Raw genomic sequence first — 19,277 nt, forward strand, 5'->3', positions numbered from 1 at the left:
CATGCACAATTGATAAATGACATTTCGTTGGAGTGATTTATTTCTCTGACAGCACGCGCGCGCGCACGCACACACGCGCGCGCAAACACACAAACACACACACACACGTCGTGAAACACCGACATCACAAATACATACAAATATATAAAAATACATAAAGACGAATTCGTCTCAAATAAATGCACCCTCCGACTTCACATCATAGATCTATCAACACAACATATAAAAGGCCTTAATTATTACTGTAGCGTATAGAGTAGCAGCCTATATGTTACAGTGTGGCTGTGTGTCAGTGGCTGCATGGCATTGGCAGCTTATTATAACTTCACACCACCACCAGCAGCAGTACTGTCTCAACACATCGACACTGACTGTTGGATTCTCTGACTGACCTCAACTTCACACAGAAACGTTTCCGACAGTCTCAGTCACAGACATGCTGACAGCCAGCTTCACGTACAAGTGTCAAGACTAAGGAAACTAGGAAAGGCGCTGCACAGAAATGAACAGAAGTGTCCTTTTAGATTATACACAACACATTTCTCGCGTTAGACAAATATATATTTACCAGCTTTGCTACAGTAAGCCGATCATGCCGATGAAGCCATTTATCCCCGTGTAATAGTAGTAGGTCTAGTAGCAGCAGCAGGCAGGAGACGTCCGCATTTCCTTCCTTCCTGGGCTCAGTGGGCTGGAATGTGTCGCGTCGGGCAGAGAGAGTAGAGTAGAGTAGAGTGTGTCTGGCTGCTCCTCCTGCCAGCCAGCCCTCCTCACGCTGCCTGCTCTGGTGGAGCCGAGGAGAGGAGAGGAGGGGATGTTCTCCGGCCAGGGGGAGGGTGTAGAGACGGAGCCTCGGAGGGTGCTCCCGCTGCGTTGACAGTCCAAGTCAGACACCCGTTCCCGTTCTTTCGGTGGGACCGTGGGACGGCGATGCCACTTAATGCAGCTGATCGCCACAACAACAAAAACAAACACCTCGCACTGGCTGGGCTGCTCCTCCTCCGCCGGTCCGCCCCACACACACCACACACCACCACGAGGAGGAGGTCCGGTGGACCCCGCCTCCCGCCTCCCTCCTCCTCCTCCTTTGCCCTTGTTGCGCAACTTGCTCTCGACTGTTCATTTTTGTTTGTTTATTTAATTTTTGTTTGTTTTTTTGACAAGCACAAGCTCTTATTGCTTGATCAGAAATTCAGAATGATTAGCTTGCAGTTCTCCCGCCCGCCTCGGTCAATAACATTACATAACACGACACACCGTCACCGCGTTAACGGAAGATTAGCCTGCATGCACTCGCAATTAATTTGTGGGCGCCGGCAGGGGATTCCTGTCCGACTCCTCTCCTCTGACAGTCAGAGCAAGTCCTTTCCTTGGTCAGAATTAGAACACTTCAATTTCCTGCCGCACGCAGCACTATTTCACTGGGGCATTAAGTGACAGCTTGATTTACAAGTCGTCCTCGGCGGGACCACCGTGTGTGACGATGCAACTCAGCCCAGCATATATAATATATGGCCAGTAAAACAATAGCAAAGAGTATAAAAACGACCGCAAATCAGGCAGAACAGTGAGATCATCGATGGAGAACCCAAGCCAATAGAAACTGGAGGCTTTCCATTCCTGCCTAACGATTATGTCACTGGCAGCGTAGGGTGGTACTCACAGACAGAGTATTTTTGTACCATATTATCATGAGCATTAGCGCGTGGGGTGGACCAAAATTATGAAGATGGGTTGGGAAAAATGGGTGAAGTCGTCCTTTGAGGTAAAACGTTAGGCTCTTTGTTAAATTGTTACATTATAACACAAAACATACATTATTACTGCTACCCAGCAGCACAGAAATGTTATTAACATAAAGTGACACATCCTACTATAAATGTGCCATGTCTCTGCGTACGTACGTGTGTACGGTTAACTTGTAATGAACGTAACTCGACAACCGTTTGACCCACCGACTTCACATTCGACACACGCGTTCCACACCCCCACAGGGAGTGCAGTGCCAGGTATCGAGTTGGTTGGACCCACGGTTCTCCAGAACCACCACAAAGAGGTGGGAGAAAGGGGAGTTGCACCACTCAGTTCACACAGGTGTGACTTTTTTTTACTATTTTGAAAAGCATATTAAAATTGTTCAATTAGCCAATCTATATCAACACACTGTGAGCTTGTAGATCGTCTATTTCAACTATTCAAACATGTTTTTCAAAATAGTAAAACATGCAAAGAAGTTTAGGGATAAAGAGTTCAGCACTGACAGAAATAGGGCCCTACTGTTGGCCACTAAACAGCTCCACTGGAGCAGTTACGGGGTTAAGTGCCTTGTTCAAGCTAGGGCACTTCAGTCCGGGGAGTCAAACTGGCAACCTTCCGGCAACAAGGGCACTCCTGAAACCTTTGTATAATTTGTATATAAATTGTATAGTATAGTATTGCATGTCTTTGTGTCTTGATTGATTGAATACACAGGACCACAATGGAAACCAGCCACGAGGGCATTTTTGTGTTATCCTTTTGGCATTATTGTATAACTGTACCTCTGTACTTTCTTGCAAATTGTTAAGAAGGTATATAAGTGGTGCAAATTCTATGCATAGCACCTTCATCCAAAGCACGTTATGTCATTCACTAATTCACACACAATCCAAAGGCACCAAGAACCTGCAGCTCATGGAGCAGTTAGGTGTTCAGTATCTCGATCAAGGACAGGACATTTATTTCTGGTATTGTCATACCAGTGTCAGTAATGAACATTCCAATCAATAAATGTGATATCATAAGCAAATCAATAAGCAAATCTCCACCCGTGGTCCCACATAGATATGACAAAACAGAGAACATACTGAAAAGAACTTTAAGAATACCTACCTAAACCCAACTAAAAAGCCACATAAAGACTAATACCTAAACAATAGAATATCTAAAGCCTAACTTGAAATGTATAAAAACAAATTATCAATGGTCACATGGTTTGAGGCATCGTTTTAGTTGCGTTATGTTCCCATGTAGGTTAACGATCATAACCCAGTGCATTGTCCCGCTGATGTGACAATATTCCTATAGGGGGTCCCTATACTAATAGTTGGGAACCGAATGGAGCCTTACAGAATTGTAATTCTGAGAGTGTATGGATGGAACCGTCTGTACACTTTCTGGGTTGAAATTAAAGGAGAATTCCATGCTAGAATGCTTTCTTATCTTTCTTACCTTTCTTTGTAGTTGTTACATCCCCACCAAAGAGGTCCAGGTGTTTTTTTGTGCAAAAACTCCTTATTGGCTATTTTCCCTACCATAAGCCCTCAATGAATTGCATTGCATTGAATGGGAATTGAATGGGGCTATGGGGTGTTATGCTAATTCACTTATTTCCATCGAAAGAAGTAGTAAAGTGTGCCGCTTGGGATATTATTTACATTATGAAGAGAGGATATATACAAAGAAATTATAATTTTGAGCGATGGAAATAAGCAAATTAGCACAACACCCCATAGCCCCATTCAATTCCCATTCAATTCAATGCAATTCATTTAGGGCTTATGGTAGGGGAAATAGCCAATAAGGAGCTTTTGCACAAAATAACACCTGGACCTCTTTGGTGGGGACGTAACAACTACAAAGAAAGGTAAGAAAGCCTTTTAGTATGGAATTCTCCTTTAAAGGTTTGAGGACCCCTGGGATGTGATATCATAAGCAAATCAATAAGCAAATATCCACCCGTGGTCCCACATAGATATGACAAAACAGAGAACATACTGAAAAGAACTTTAAGAATACCTACCTAAACCCAACTAAAAAGCCACATAAAGACTAATACCTGTAAACAATAGAATATCTAAAGACTAATTTGAAATGTATAAAAAAGTATCAATGGTCACATGTTTGAGGCATCGTTTTAGTTCTGTTATGTTTTAGTTCCCTTGTAGCTTAACGATCATAACCCAATGCATTGTAATTCTGAGAGTGTATGGATGGAACCGTCTGTACACTTTCTGGGTTGAAATTAAAAGGTTTGAGGACCCCTGGGTTAAACCCCCCCCCCTGACATCAGAGCTCCGCCAGTGAGCGGCGACGGCGGGCACACCTGATCTGTACTCACATCCACGATCGCCATGGTGACACAGCCCATGGATGTGGGTGGCAGTGTGTGTGTGAGAGAGAGAGGGGGGGGGTGGTAGAGAGGGAATAGAGAGAGAGAGAGAGAGAGAGAGAGAGAGAGCAATATCATCACATGGATTGGAAGTTGGAACAATTCCATTTCATTCTCTAGCTTCACCCAGTTGGAGTTGGACTGCATCATCATGGATGGTATTTTGTGCAGCTCTCCAGTCGAGAGGAAACATTTCTGTCCCTGCCTCTCTCTCTCTCTCGCTTTATGCACGCATACATTATTCTCTATCTCAATTCAACTCAATTCAAAGGGGCTTTTATTGGCATGAGAAAACATACGTTTACATTTCAAAAGCAATGTATCTCTTTGTCCATCCGTCCATCTGTCTGTCTCTCATCCAAATGTGCATAGTTATGCATTGCATGTCACACTCGAGCTGTTGTCCATACATCTGCAAGTGGCAGGCAGCAGCACACTCACCCTTTGTTAACCCGAGTTGAGAACAACAGCACCGCAAAGAAAACAGAAAGAAAGGGAAGGAAGATGGAAGGAAAGGGGGGGGGGCAGAAGTATAGAAGAAGAGGACGACTAGGGGAGAGGAAAACGAGAGAGAGAGAGAGAGAGAGAGAGAGAGAGAGAGAGAGTGGGGAGAAGTGAGAGACTGTGAGGGAGGAAGGAAAGACACAGCATGTGGTCAGACCAGTGGTGGGCACAAAGTACTTGAGTCAAAGCATACTGGTCAAGTCCTGGCATTGGAGTACTTGCTTTTAAAAATACTTGTGTGAAAGATATGTGCCTTTAAAAATATTCAACAAAAGCACAAATTAGAAGGCATTCTTTTTCCTTTTTAATACCAATGCATTAGGCATTAACACTTTTGAAGATTTTCCAGAAATGTAAAATGCAAATGACGATCTGCTATTTTCACTACCAGTATATTTTAAATGGGCCTAAGGTTAATTGATAATATCAGGTGGAAACCTCATATGTCCAAAACTGTTCGAAACACTGTTTCGAATTTGTAGAAATGCTACTTTTGTGTGACGCTGCTGTATGATCAAATAGGGCGTTCATTTACGAAAAAACACAAAAAGTAAAAATGTGGAGTTAAGAGTTTTCTTAAGTCCAATACTCCTGTAGCCTACTTGGTTGGTGTCCATCACCACCACTGGGTGGGTGTGAGCAGACTTCAGCTGATCCCTCTCCACAATACGACTCTGACAGGATTATGTAAGCAGGCTGGCCCGCCGCTCACACTCACACTCACTCACACTCACACTCACACTCACACTCACACTCACACTCACACACACACACACACACACACACACACACACACACACACACACACACACACACACACAACACAGCATACTCCGGCTGCACTGCCTGTTATATAACTGCATTAGCTGCTGCTCTGGGCTGCAGGGGACCATGCACAACTGCACACACACACACACACACACACACACTATTACTATGTACCATTTTGCATTGCAAATAAACAGAATATATACACACGAAAAACACATCCTATTGGGAGAACTGCATTGCACTGCCCACACACACACACACACACACACACACACACACACACACACACACCATGTGTAGAGGATCAAAGAGAATAGGGCTGACAGTCCAGTGGAGGTTGGAGGTTCAGGTGCAATATCATCATCAGGTCAGCCCAGCAATCATCATGAGCATATACTACAGTATAGGCCTATCTCCCTCCACTATAGCACCGTCCAAGTCGTCCATCCTGGACAGAACTAATTGGGCCTTAATGTTGGGTAAATGTTTCCAGTACACATACAGTATGCCAGCAGGACACAAACACAATTAGCCCTCCCGCATGCAGAGTTTAATTCAATGTGCCTGGGTCCAAAACATAACCCATTTCAACCTGCCATCCCTATGTCATTATACGAGAGAAAAAGGTATTTGAATACCTAGTGAAGATAGCAAATCTGCAAGCTCACGACATATGTACGTTGCAATTGCATGATGCGTTGTAATCTTGTAGATCGACTATAGTCTGGCCATGTGACACCATCCGAAATAGGGCTTAAATGGTTCAAATGCAATGACAGGCATCGACTGTCATTCTGCAAATAGAGGTGTTCAGGACCCTTATTCTTTACAGTCTATGATTGTCAGGACCACACTCACCGCACAATGCTTCACTGAATCAATGGTTGAAAAAGCTGCACTAGTCGATATGCATTATATGAAACAGCGGAGCAACATTGCAATACTATGAGTATCTATTTCAACAATGCATACTAGAAATGTGTCGTGTATTATGAATATTATGATCATGATGCAATTTAATAAGATATAGTGGGTAGGAGATATACAGTCGGTACAATCTAAGTGATTCTAAGATTTTGTCTCTCTCTTTTTATGAGAGTATGTCCAAGACACATTTCTCTAAAGGGACAAATAGTTACCTTGAACCTTGATTTTATTTCAACTGTAATTAATTCACGATATGGTTGAGCGGAGTCCCTCAGGGCTCTATAGTGTCTTTAGTTTTCTGTTATTCTGATTGACAGTTGTGACTGCTTGTTGATCGGCTATTTCCAGCAAAAGCTCTTCCCACAGTACGGATGCTGGGGTTTAATTGGTTAAAGCAAAGATGGCAGCAAAGTTATACCTGAGAATGTAATTTTAATACATTAAAACCTTTACCTTTACAACCAAGCTCTTATTACGGGTATAAATTGGACTTAATAGTATAAGAACAGAACCAGTCATCGTCGTTGCATTTATGCCTCATCCTCCTCAGGATTCATTGGCCACACAGGGAGGGTATACCTTTGATCCAACAAAGGTCTGTTTACTGCTTGCATGCACCTGGCGTAGACATTTTCATTTGTTTGTGTAATTTCATTGTGTGTGTGGGACTCCCATGTGATCATGTGGTCATCCCTGCTTGGTCAGGTCAGGGGAGATATTGCATTATAGGCTTTAGGCAGTACTACTTGTCCAGCAGCAAAGTGTCCTACCAACACCAGGACCTAAATATCTCAATGGAAGAGTAGGGAGATATCCTTACTAATTATATTCTATTAACATACTATACTCTACCATACAGATATACTAGTTACATTGTATTACTCCACAGGTTGGTTAAATGCATTCACTAAAATAGGCTAAATTCAAGTTTGCAGCTCAACAATAATAAAAGTAGCCAAATGGATCTGGTCCATTTTATCGAGGGGCTAGCACCTCCTATATTCAGCTATAGTGCCGATTTTTGTCCTAACACAAACATGAAATGCCATTGACAATGGAGAATTGACATCATATGTGTCTGAGCAAATTGGCTATTTTGTCCTAACACAAACATTAAATGCCATTGACAATGCATGGAGAATGCAGAAACATACACACGAAAAACACATCCTATTGGGAGAACTGCATTGCACTTCCCACACACACACACACACACACACACACACACACACACACACACACGAGTGATTTTTATACTCTAGCAGTCAAATGAACACTGAATAGGTAGATGAGCAAATCGGTATTTTTGTTAAATTCCCATTGACAATGAATGGAGAATTTACGTCATGTGTCTGAGCAAATCGACATGTTGCGTCATGATGATGTACGATGATAAGAGCGCCCCTCACTTCACGCGGGTGGGATTTTTGAGGGGCGCTCACAAGTCTCACATTTGCCATTGACAATGAGAGGAGAATTGATGTCATATGTGCCTGAAATATGACGTAAATCTGTGGCAACACAAACATTAAATGCCATTGACAATTAAAGGAAAATGTAGACGAACAAATCGGCTAACCAATCACATAAATTCAGTTGTCAGTCAGTTGTGTAAAACATTGTATCATCACTTCACACGGGTGTGATTTTTATACTCTAGCAGTCAAATGAACACTGAATAGGCCTTTAGCAGGCTGATGATGGTAGCCGGGTGGATAAACAACTGTTCAGAAAGAGGATGTCCCTGGAGGGAGTGCACACAGCAGCAGCACAGGTTGGAAGAGCTCATTGAAGAGCCATAAACAAGCTGCATCATTCATTCCACGCGGTGACTTGAAGCGTGAAGACCTCAAACACACACATAGCTCCACTCCATCACCCTCTGTAACCTAACCTTCACATGCCCACAACAACACTGGTGGAGAAACTACTCGACATATTGTATTACTTAAATAAAATAATCAATACTGCAATGTAGAAATGGTAAATAATATTACGAGTAAAAATCTGGAATGCAAAAGTATTGCCTTCAAAATGTACCAAAAGTCATTTCACATGATTTCAAATGTATAAGATTTATAAAAGATATATATTTTAAATAAAGTAGTTTAAATAGGGCTGAAGTCGTTAATTTGCGAGATCTGACACTGGTGTATATTTTGTAACAATAAGTCGATTCAAGTAACTAGCAAATAAGTTTAAAAAGAATTGTAGTGGCGTAAAAGTACAATATTTGGATCTGAAATGTAGTGGATTAAAAGTATTTAATTGGAAAGTACAAATACCTCAAAATTGCATTGAAGTACAGTACTTAAGTAACTCCATCCCTCCATCACTAACCTTCACATGTCCACAACACTGCTGGCTAGGATGTGATGGCTCCATCCATCGCTACATCTGTCTGTTGAGTAGAAGTACAAAAGTATTGGCAGGGCAAAAGTAGAAGTACAGTTGTTGGTTTTTGTTTTTTGGGGGATTGGGGGGTGGGGATATTCCAAAATGTGTAATATCTGTGTGTGTGTGTGTGTGTGTGTGTGTGTGCGCGCCAGTGGCATCACGTGGGGCGGTCTGGGCCAAATGTTAAATTGTTGTCTGTATCAGTGTACCGGTAGTTGTCTGTTGGTTGTGTATCATTTATGTTGTTCTGTAAAAGTGGTGGTATTATGTATTTCAAGTATTTGTATGTCCCTCTACCTGACACGTCGGTGGAGTATCTGCATCTGTATCTTTAAATAATTGTAGTGGCGTAACATGTACAACATGGGTATCAGACAATGGAAAGATCGAGTACAGTACTGTGAGCGACCTCACACGCACGCACCTCTCCATCACCACCCTCTAACCTTCAGGTGTTCACAGTGCTGTGTGATGACTCCATCAATGCACGTTGTCGGTCGGGCAGAAACCATGTATCTCCATATTTCTTTAAAAAAAATTACGTTATTTGCTTCGTCGTGCAAAACAAGGGCATCGTGCAAACGTAGCGAAAATTGCCGATCTACAAGCTCACTGCACGGCGTGATGCGATGCGTTGAGCTTGTAGACCTGCGATTGTCACTAGACGTTTGAATTGTATTTTTAAATGAAAGCGGTTACGTGTTGTTTTTATTAATATCAAACCGATGACAAGTATCAAGAGCTTGCGGCAAAATAACAACTACATTGGATCTATTGGAACACAAGTTATTGTCTCTACCAGGCCGAAGGCATGGGGAGAGAGTAGCCTGGCTAATAAGACAGACGCGATTCAGCCATTGGCAAAAAATAATTGTGATATTAGTCTGACTTATTAGCCAGGTTAGGGAGAGAGTAGTATGTTTTGCACTCCGTCCGTGTGTGTGTGAGTCCGTCCGTCTGTTACCAGCTAATCTCCGGCACCGTTAACCCGGTCGATGCCAAATTTTGCACACACTCTCCCTGGATGCCAACGATGAACCTCTGACCCAAATTTTCCAAAACGGCCTGTTTTACACTTTTGTGTGACACTGTGGTTTATATATCTTTAAATGTTTATTAAAGGATCCCCATTAGAGACACATGAAAGAGCCTCTAGTCTAGTAGTAGTATGATCACGTAGGGCGCTAATTTTCAAAACACAAAAGGTTCGAAAATGGAGATCTGCCCGACAGTGACGATTTCCTGAAAAGGAATAGTTTTGGACGTACAAGGTTTCCACCCCGGCCTGATAATAGCGGCCATGTCTGGGGGGGAACTAGATGTTTAGCACTGTGCTGCTTGTCGTGACACAGTCCATCAACCTTGGGCTGTCAGCAGCAGGCTGAGCGAGGAGGAGGACAGGAGGGAGGCGACAGGTGGCAGAGGGGAGGTAGTTGAAGGCTTTGGAGGAGCAGCCAAAGTCAACAGGCCCCGTCTGCCAGCCGAGCCGAGCAACAAGGACATGACACACATACTGTGCGCATGCTAGCACGCACGCACAGTCTGTAAGCAGTAGCACGACATACAACTCAAACATGGATGTGTAGAGACGGTCATGGATAGAGGGTCGCCTGCCAAACAGAAGTTTGTCGAGGCGTGGTGAGCTTGTAGATTTTCGGGGGAAGAGGTTTGGTGTAGAGGGGGAAAAAAAGAGCAGAACAAGTACAGAGCCGAAGGTCAAGTTTACTAAGTATTGAGGATTTAAGTGGTTGCATGTCTGAACATACACATGAACATGAATCCAACACCAACACTGATCAAGAGAGCTGTCAAACAAGTCTATGAAGCGATCTATGAAATTGTGTTGCAGATTAAACCCTGCTTCATCTCACTCTGAGCTAAGTGGTCATTGGGCTGAACCCCCAGTATTTGGGGATGAGAGAGCTGAACCCCCCCCCCCCCCCCCCCCCCCCCCCCCCAGGTTTTGGGGATGAGAGCTCTTGGGGATGATGTGGTCGGCTGGTATGAAGACGTTTGGCTTCAGACACTTTTGCCAATTTGGGTTCAACGCCTCCTGCCAGACAAGACTATAATTATAACTGACTAAGTCATGCACTTTCAATTCTCCCTCACTCTCTCTCCGGGAGAGCCGCTTCGCCGCTGTCACGAGCACCTAATTAGTACAGTCACAGCTCAGAGAGGGGCTGGGGACACCGTGGGACATGACACTGCTGCTGTCAGAGCTCACTGACAGACAAGTACATCAGGTAGTGAGTGAACATTGGCGTTGGATGCAACAAGAAACAAACTTGTGTAGCAAGCTTCTTGGATCTGGCAGCGTCAGGTTAACATTTTGTAGCTGTCGGGCAGAAACCGGTTATCTCCATATTTGAACCTTTTTGTGTTTTTTCGTGAATTAACGACAGACTTGATCAAACTACGGTGTCACACAAAAAGTATCCAAAATAGCAGAACTACTACAAGCTTGTCGATCGGCTGCTTTTTTCATTTCAATCCTGAAAAGTAACATTTTGAACACAGATAGCAACAAGGAGAAGCGAGGAATGAACAGGTAGGCAGGAACGTTTAAATAGCCCCGCCCTGATCAGGCTTAGAGTCCATGTGACTGGTCACCTGATCAGGGTTTGGCGTGTTGCCTTGAGTTGTCTGCCTGAACTAGCTCTGCAGATTTTGCATTATGAGTTTGGTCTCCTCCCATGTGGGAGACTTGGGTTCAAATGCTGGGTAAATGAAACGTATGGACTGCAGCTTTTAATTGACTTTCTCCTGCCTAACTGATTAAATTTTTTGTGGGGGCAGTCCATATAGTTTACCTGGGGGTCCAGGGCCCCACACCCAGCAAAATGTGCATCAAAATCAGCATCAGCATCAGCATCAAAATCAGTCCATTTTAAAAAGGAGAATTCCGGACTAGCCGTTTTCTTACCAGAATCTGATGTGATTATATTTCCAAATCCAAGAACGAGTGGTACAGGTGACTCCATCAAGAGCCCAATGCAGCTCTGAGCATGCACCGTGGGTTTAACGGTATATCGGCCATTATGGCAGCCCATTTGGGACAAAGTAGAGATTTATGTGACATTATGAAAGACAGATGTCTACAAACTAAATTAATTTTCAAGCCATCAAAATAAGCGATTTACCGTTAAACCCACCGCGAACACTCAGAGCTGCAGGATGGAGTTATTATGAAAAGCTAGTCTGGAATTCTCATTTAACCTCTTCAATTCAATTTTATACTTTGGTTATTTTTCAATCAATTATACAATCTAATATATATAATTGTATAATATATATCTGTATAATTTGGTTATACAATCAATCAATCAAAAATTGATAGTCTCTTTTCAAAAAGAACAAAACAACACAATTTCTTATAAGATGACCTGGCAAAAAAAGATGGGGTTCTGCATCTGCGGCATATATACATTTCCTTGACATGAACATGTTTGTGACAACCACTGCTTTAACCCATTTAGGCCTTCAAATATAGCAGACCTACAAGCTCATAGCGCGCCACTGTGGCGCGCTATGAGCTTGTAGATCTGCTATTTTTCAATAGCTAAATTATAACATGATGTTTAAAACACCAAAAGGGGTTCCCGCCCAAAATGGGTTAAGGCGTAGAAAGGGAACCAATGCAAGGGGTGAGGCACTGAGCCTCCTACCACCACCCGCCACACATACAGCGATTGCACAATAACAAGTTGTTGGGCTGTTGTTTAGCAGGCCCACACTGACACTGAACCCTCTCTGGTGACCTCCTCCTCCTCCTCAGCCTAATCTGTGCGGGATCAGGAGCCCCTGCAGCAACAATCTGATGGGGAACGCTATCATCATCAACTCAGCAAACCAGATAGACAGCACTCCGTCTGTCTCAGAGTCGCCTCTGGAGATAAGCGCATGCAGTCTCTGAAAGGGTCACCACATTCAACTGGAGGCCAGTGCAATGTCTCAGGGTTGCTTTTCCTGCCAATTAGAGCAGGTGAAAGACATCCGTTTTTTTGTTACTGTGCAACTTCAGTCTGTATACAGTCTGACCTCTTTTCCACCGGTTGGTTCCTGGTTCAGTTCTTTTTGGTTCTTAGTCCATGAGCCAGAGCTCCAAAATTGGAACGTTAATTATGAATTCAGTGGGCAAAACTATACCGATATTAAATTGTTTATAGGATCAATATAAGTAAATTAATATATGATTTGCCTAGTTGTTTTCACAACTTTGTAACTCTTCAATATGTATATAGTTGGGGGTGTGTGGTCTTTTTTTATGCCAATGTGTTTACCTTATAGCATTGCGATTTCCTTCAAATGTAAAGTGTGTTATAAATCAAATGTATTATTATTATTACAATTAAATTAAACATTTATTTCTGCTTATAAAAGGGACCCACCTGATAAAGAGTCCATTGTTGATCCTACAGGAAGATAATAAGCATGACTGAAAGACTTGGAGTTCCACCTAGTGGGCAAAGTTTGGAGAGAAAAAAACTGTGAAAGTGAGAAGGCATTACAAATAATGTACCCAATCAGAGTGAAACTTCTTTATTAAAAACACTATTTACAAAAAACATTTCCAATGTCATTGAATGAAATGGGCCTGTGCCTTGAGTAGGGTTGGGCTCCTTTAGGAGTTTAACGATTGTCTGATTCCTAAATGGTTCCCTTTAACAATTCCTATGGGGGGGGGTTTGTAAGAGTGTACAAATGAGTGTTCCATTTGTACACTCTCAGAGTGATGGTGGTCCTTAAAATGTTTGAGAAGCACCGGTATTGTATTTGTATAGTATATGTATACTATAGCAGACGTGAAGACCACATACTAGCTCTCAGAAGTGTGATACCCGATTCCGTAAACAGATCCAAATGTGATGGAACCGATTCCATTTATTCAATACTGGATACGGTTCCTGCAGTTTCTCCAGGTCCAGATCCCAACCCTAGACTTGAGGCATGCAAACTGCTGCCTCACCACCATGTCTGAGGCAAGGCACAAGAAGTACGCATAGGAATTATTAGCGTGTTTTTTCTTTCTTTTTGAAATGCAGGACTATAGAAAGGCACTTTTTAAGAAAACATTTCTTCTAGCTGACAATTCTTCATTGAATCAATACTGAAGGATCATCATCCCAACCGATGAAGTCATTAGCAGGGCAAACATATTGAAATACCTACTATATTTTCTGCATGCCTCATACGGTATAAATCGGACAGAATTGTGCCAGTCATTTCCATTCACAATACTCATCCACACAAGCAAACAGAAAGAAAAAACAAAGATTCGGGGTGTTAATACATTTGAAATGCTGGGAAATACATAACTCTAGTCTAGTGTGTGTAGTAGACAATTAAAGTTCCCCCAGATTGTGCCAAAAAAACATTCTCACTACATTACACTACATTACTACTATACATACAAAATATACTGATTTGATTAGAATTCTATTCATATTCAAATAGAGGCAAACATATGATGCATGAAATTACTGTACCAACGGCATCAATACCATTTAAACACATCATCACTGAAATGCACACAAATTCCCTTTTTCCATCACATCAATAGAGGGCATGTAACATTCTGATTCTGCCAACATACAGGTGGTATTTAGTGTTTGCCCAGCAGTGTGAAGTAAAGTTCAGGATATCATCAGCAGCACTAGGGAGGAATGCACCGATATGGACATTCTGGGCCCATACAATACCGCTATTTAACCAATTATTACCGGGAAAGCATCCGTGTCGTTTTAGATTAGATTTTTCAAAAATAGCAGATGTACAATTTCACAAAACGGGTCTTGAAACGTTGAATACTAATAAAATACTACTGGGAGCTTAAGAACGGTGTGCGGACATCCTACCTTCGTTCTGCAAAACAATGTTGCCTCACAACAACAGAACTTTGGCTAACTGCCATCGGTGAATGTCAACTTAATTGCAGATATGGCGATGGCGAATAGCGGCCGATACCGACATAAAGCTGATATATCGGTGCATCCGTATAATAATCAGCAGTCTGAATTCGTTGCTGATGTTTGTCAATCAGTCGTAGACTCGGTACCCAGGCTTTTATTTTCGTTCGCATAAATCAGTCGTTGACAGCTATAGTGCGTATACATGTGCACGTGCATGAACATGCATGAATGGTCGTGCATGTGCATGCTGAACGTGCACATTGATTTCAGGGTCTTGAGGAGTAAAAAGTAAGGGTCTTTTTAGTAGTCTGTAAAAGACTGAAAAGACTACTAAAAGGCCGTTACTTGTGAGTGCGGTTGTTTTTGATGTCATCATTGTTGCGTGTATGGGGCTCAGAAGCCTGTCAAGAAGCTGCATGCACAGATTGCACACTAAAGTGCAGGAGGGGGACACAGTGTGGTGGTGAGCCATAGGGCGTGTCCACATCCCTGGTCTTATCTCACCGCTACACCCAGGCTCAGAGGGGGCTCTGAAGAGGGTTTCCCAATCAGGGAAACCCCCCGCACACACACACACACACACACACACACACACACACACACACACACACACACACACACACTCCTTGTTTGTTTACCTCTGAGATGGAATCCCCCCCTCACTGAAACATGTCAGATATCAAGTACCTTATTATACTGAGTCATTACTTGCGTACCTTATTACAGAGTCATTACTTATGAACCTTATAACTGAGGCATTGCTATATAGTATCTGAGCTTCCTGTTGAAATCACCAAAAGGAAATCAAATTACTTTGCGTGGCTAAAAAAAAAGAAAAACGGTTGTGGTCAGCATAGTCTCGCATAGCCAGATAACTGGAGGTTATGCAATAACCATGGTTATATAAAGGATATGAGTGAATCAATTCACTATGGGTTATGTCCATTCTTGGACGTAAGACAGAAGAAATCTTATACACTCACGTTCTAATGGTATTAGAACGGGCTTTACGTCATGACGCAGTGCAAGTCCCTCCCCCGAGGGTATAAGTGCCTGCGCTGCTGTCTGGACGTCATTCGGTAATACTTTCTCCTTCTGCCGTTAACAAGCTAGAAGGGCAATTTGGTGAATTGATTCACTCATATCCTTTATATAACCATGGTTATTGCATAACCTCCAGTTATATTAAAGTCTACTCGTGAATCAATTCACTATGGGAGACCTAATAAACTCCCTTCAAATCACTGAAGTACGCACCCGTCCTCATGTGTCCCCCCGGACCGTGACGTCACAGGCGTGACGGCCACGTCCCCTATGAGACAACCATTCTGAGGTCAAAAGGTCACCGACCCTTTGACTTGATAAGAGGTGGGACCAAATGGACCCCCTGTCCACACGGTCCCTGTTCCTACCTTAAGGAGCCGATGAACCACGTCATCTTACGTGCCCCGAGGCCTAACCACTGACGGTCCCAACCGTCTCATGAGTTCTGGCCTCAGTCTTATCCTAGTCGCTAATATACAGGCTTCAAGGTATATAGAGCTAGGTCGACTGTTAATTCATTTATGTATTTACATATATACATATATATGTACATATACATCTATATTATATACTCACTTCCTTTATTTATATATATATATATATATATATCTTAAAGGACATGCCTCAGCGGGAAGCAACCTGCACAACCGCATGTGCCACAGTTGGTTCTGTTACATCCAGGTTATAGAACCTAGCAAAAGTCGAAGGCGAGGGCCAACTTGCCGTCGTACAGGCATCCTGTATCGAGATACCTTTGTAGAGCGCCCAGGATGCCGAAATACCTCTGGTGGAGTGTGCCCTTAACCCCACTGGTGGCACTACTCCAGCCGTGGAGTAAGCCATCTGTATGGCCTCCACGATCCATCGGGACGACCGCACCTTAGTGACCGTCTTTCCCTTTACGCTAGCACCCCAGGCCACAAACATCTGGCTGCCCTTCCTGAAGGGAGCCACCCTGTCCATGTGCACTCGTAGGGCCCGCACTGGACATAGACAAAACAACCTCTCGTCCTCCTCCATCTAAATGGAGGTGGATAGAACGACCTTAGGTCCACCGGAACACTAGCCAGGTTGGAATTCTTGGGCATGAAGGCCGGGTTTGGTTTTACCGTGACCCGCATTCTATCCCCACTAAAGATAGTGCAATCAGGGCTCACCAAGAGCGCCTGTAGATCTCTATATATATCTATCTATATATATACATGCAGTATATATATATATATATATATATATAAATGTATATATATATATATATATATTTTTAACTGTAGTGAGAGCCAATAGAAGGACGGCTTTTAAAGTTAAGAATTTCCATCCTCCTGAGTCCAGTGGCTCGAAAGGTGCCTTTGTTAGAGCGTTCAGCACTAAGGAAAGGTCCCAGGAAGGAATCAGATACCGAGTAACCGGGCGGGCCTTCCGAACCCCTCTCATGTACTGTCGTATGAGCGGGTGTTCACCCAGGGCTTTATCTCCCATGCCAGTATAACATGCTGATATAGCTGCCAGATTGACCTTGGTTGATGATTGGGACTATCCGTCATCCAGCAAGCCCTGTAGGAAGGTCAGAACCGTTATCACTGAGGCATGGAATGGTAATTCCTGGTCTGGTTCCGCTGCGCACCATCGCTCGAAACCCTTCCAGGCAATATTGTATTGTCTCCTAGTGGACTGGGCCCTAGCCCCTGAATTTGTGGCCATCATGTTCGGGGGCAAACCCTCAGCACTTAAATTGTTCCTTTCATGGGCCAGGCCCATAGATCAAGGGTCTGAGGGCAAGGGTGAAAAATCCCTTATCCAGTCTGTGTGAGCAGATCCTTCCACAGTGGAAGCTGCCACGCCTGGTCGTATAGGAGGGAGGATATCTCTGACCTCCAAGACCCCCATGCCGGAGCTATGAGAGCCACCTCCAGGCCCTGAGTTCTCACTCTGTCCAAGGTGGGTCGTATTAGTGACAGGGGAGGAAAAACAGGCCCCGCGGCCACTTGTGAGTTAGTGCATCCAGTCCCAGTGACGAGCACCCTTTGATGAAGAAGAACAGACGGCACTTCGTGTTCTCTTCCGATTCAAACAGGTCCACCTTGGCTATGCCAGAACCTGTCCCATAACTGAGCGGCCACCTCTTGGTGGAGAGACCAATCCGCGTAGCGGAGCTGGCCCCTGAATAGCAGGTCCACTCCTGCATTCAGGAGGCCTGGGCCGTGACAGGCTCTGATCGAAGGGAGGTGTGTGTGGCACCACGTGACTAGTCTGTAGGCTAGTAGATGCAGGGTCTTGGACTTGAGTCCGCCCTGCTTGTTGATATAACACATCGTAGTAGTGTTGTCCGTCCTTACTAGGACATGGCGGCCATGAACAAATGGTTTGAACTGACGCAGTGTCAGTAATACTGCCATCAGTTCGGGGTAATTGATGTGGGCGTTCCTCAGAGCGCCGTCCCACACCCCCTGGTTGCCATTTCGTGGAGAGTGGCACCCCACCCCGACATGCTGGCGTCCGTAGTAACCACTTTCCCGGAAGTGTTTATTCCCATAGGGACGCCCTCTTGTAAGCGTGGCTCTGTTTTCCCACCATTTGAGTGCCTGAACGCACCCCACCGTCACTCTGACTCCTGATGTCGGCGGTTGGTAGGAATACATAGAGACTAGCCTCGATACCCAGGCTTTCATTTCGTCTGTGCGAAAAATGAAACGTAGAGACCGCATCCATTCTTGGAATGGCCTCATATGTAGTCTGCCTAGACGTATTTAGTGAAATGGCGGACGCCATGAGCCCTGTCATTCGTAGACATATGCTGAACGGCACCCTGTGCCCTATTCTAAAAAGTGTCACACATTTGAGAAACAGTTCCACCCTCCTGGCTCAGCCTGGCTGAGAAGGAGAGAGAATTCAACGTTATGCCTATGTAATCTATCCATTGGGTAGGCGTCATCGTGCTCTTCGCATGATTTATAGTAAAAACCCAGGGAGGATAGCTGATCCACCACGAGTTTCGTGTGAGGCAGCGCCTCTGCTGGCGAACTTGCGCACAGCAGGAGATAGAGGAGACAGTACGAGCCCCTTGGTGACACAGAGGAGCTAGTGTCGCCTGAGTGCATTTCACGAATACCCTGGGGGATAGTGACTCCAGAGCGCAGGAATTTCCTGTGTGGTGGATAGATAGGGATATGGAAAAAACGTCTTTGAGATCGATACTGGTGAACCGGTCGCCCTGGCGCAGAGAGCGTAGTAGGGTCGCTGCTGTCAGCATTTTGAATTTGAAAATTCTGAGGTATTTGTTGAGAGCTCTGAGATCCAGGAGATCGTAGTCCCCCCCCCCCTTCTTTTTTTTTTTTTTTGACCGGAAAATAGCGGCTGTAGAAACGGTCGTGTTGTTGGTCTAAAAAAGGGAACCTCTCTGACAGCTTTTATTTTATTTTATTTATTTTGGCTAGTAATTCGAGGGTCTCGGCCCGAAGTACTTCCGCTGCCTGCCCCCCCACTTGAGAGAGAATTATCTTCTCGAACTTGGGTGGTGACTGTGCAAATCGCAGTCTGTAACCCGTCTTCACTGTGAGTAATACCCAGGGGGACGC

At 44.0% G+C, this 19,277-nt stretch overlaps 1 protein-coding gene across 3 annotated transcripts in view; it reads right to left on the reverse strand.

Annotated features, from left to right (window-relative positions):
* Nucleotides 1-15,257, reverse strand: part of hivep3b (HIVEP zinc finger 3b) — an 85,961-nt gene extending 70,704 nt beyond the window's left edge. Inside the window, exons 1-3 of one of the 3 annotated variants that reach the window (XM_083761241.1) lie at nucleotides 13,141-15,257; nucleotides 9,196-9,275; nucleotides 8,693-8,753 (exon numbers count right to left, since the gene is read on the reverse strand). The gene's annotated coding sequence lies outside the window, so the exon portion shown is untranslated. Of the gene's footprint in view, nucleotides 1-568; nucleotides 968-8,692; nucleotides 8,754-9,173; nucleotides 9,276-13,140 lie in introns of those variants that run through there. The other 2 variants (XM_083761240.1, XM_083761239.1) reach the window with 2 other exon arrangements.
* Between the last annotated feature and the right edge of the window lie 4,020 nt (nucleotides 15,258-19,277).

This window comes from Protomyctophum parallelum, assembly GCF_964188405.1.
Source record: "Protomyctophum parallelum genome assembly, chromosome: 3".
Lineage (NCBI taxonomy): Eukaryota > Metazoa > Chordata > Actinopteri > Myctophiformes > Myctophidae > Protomyctophum > Protomyctophum parallelum.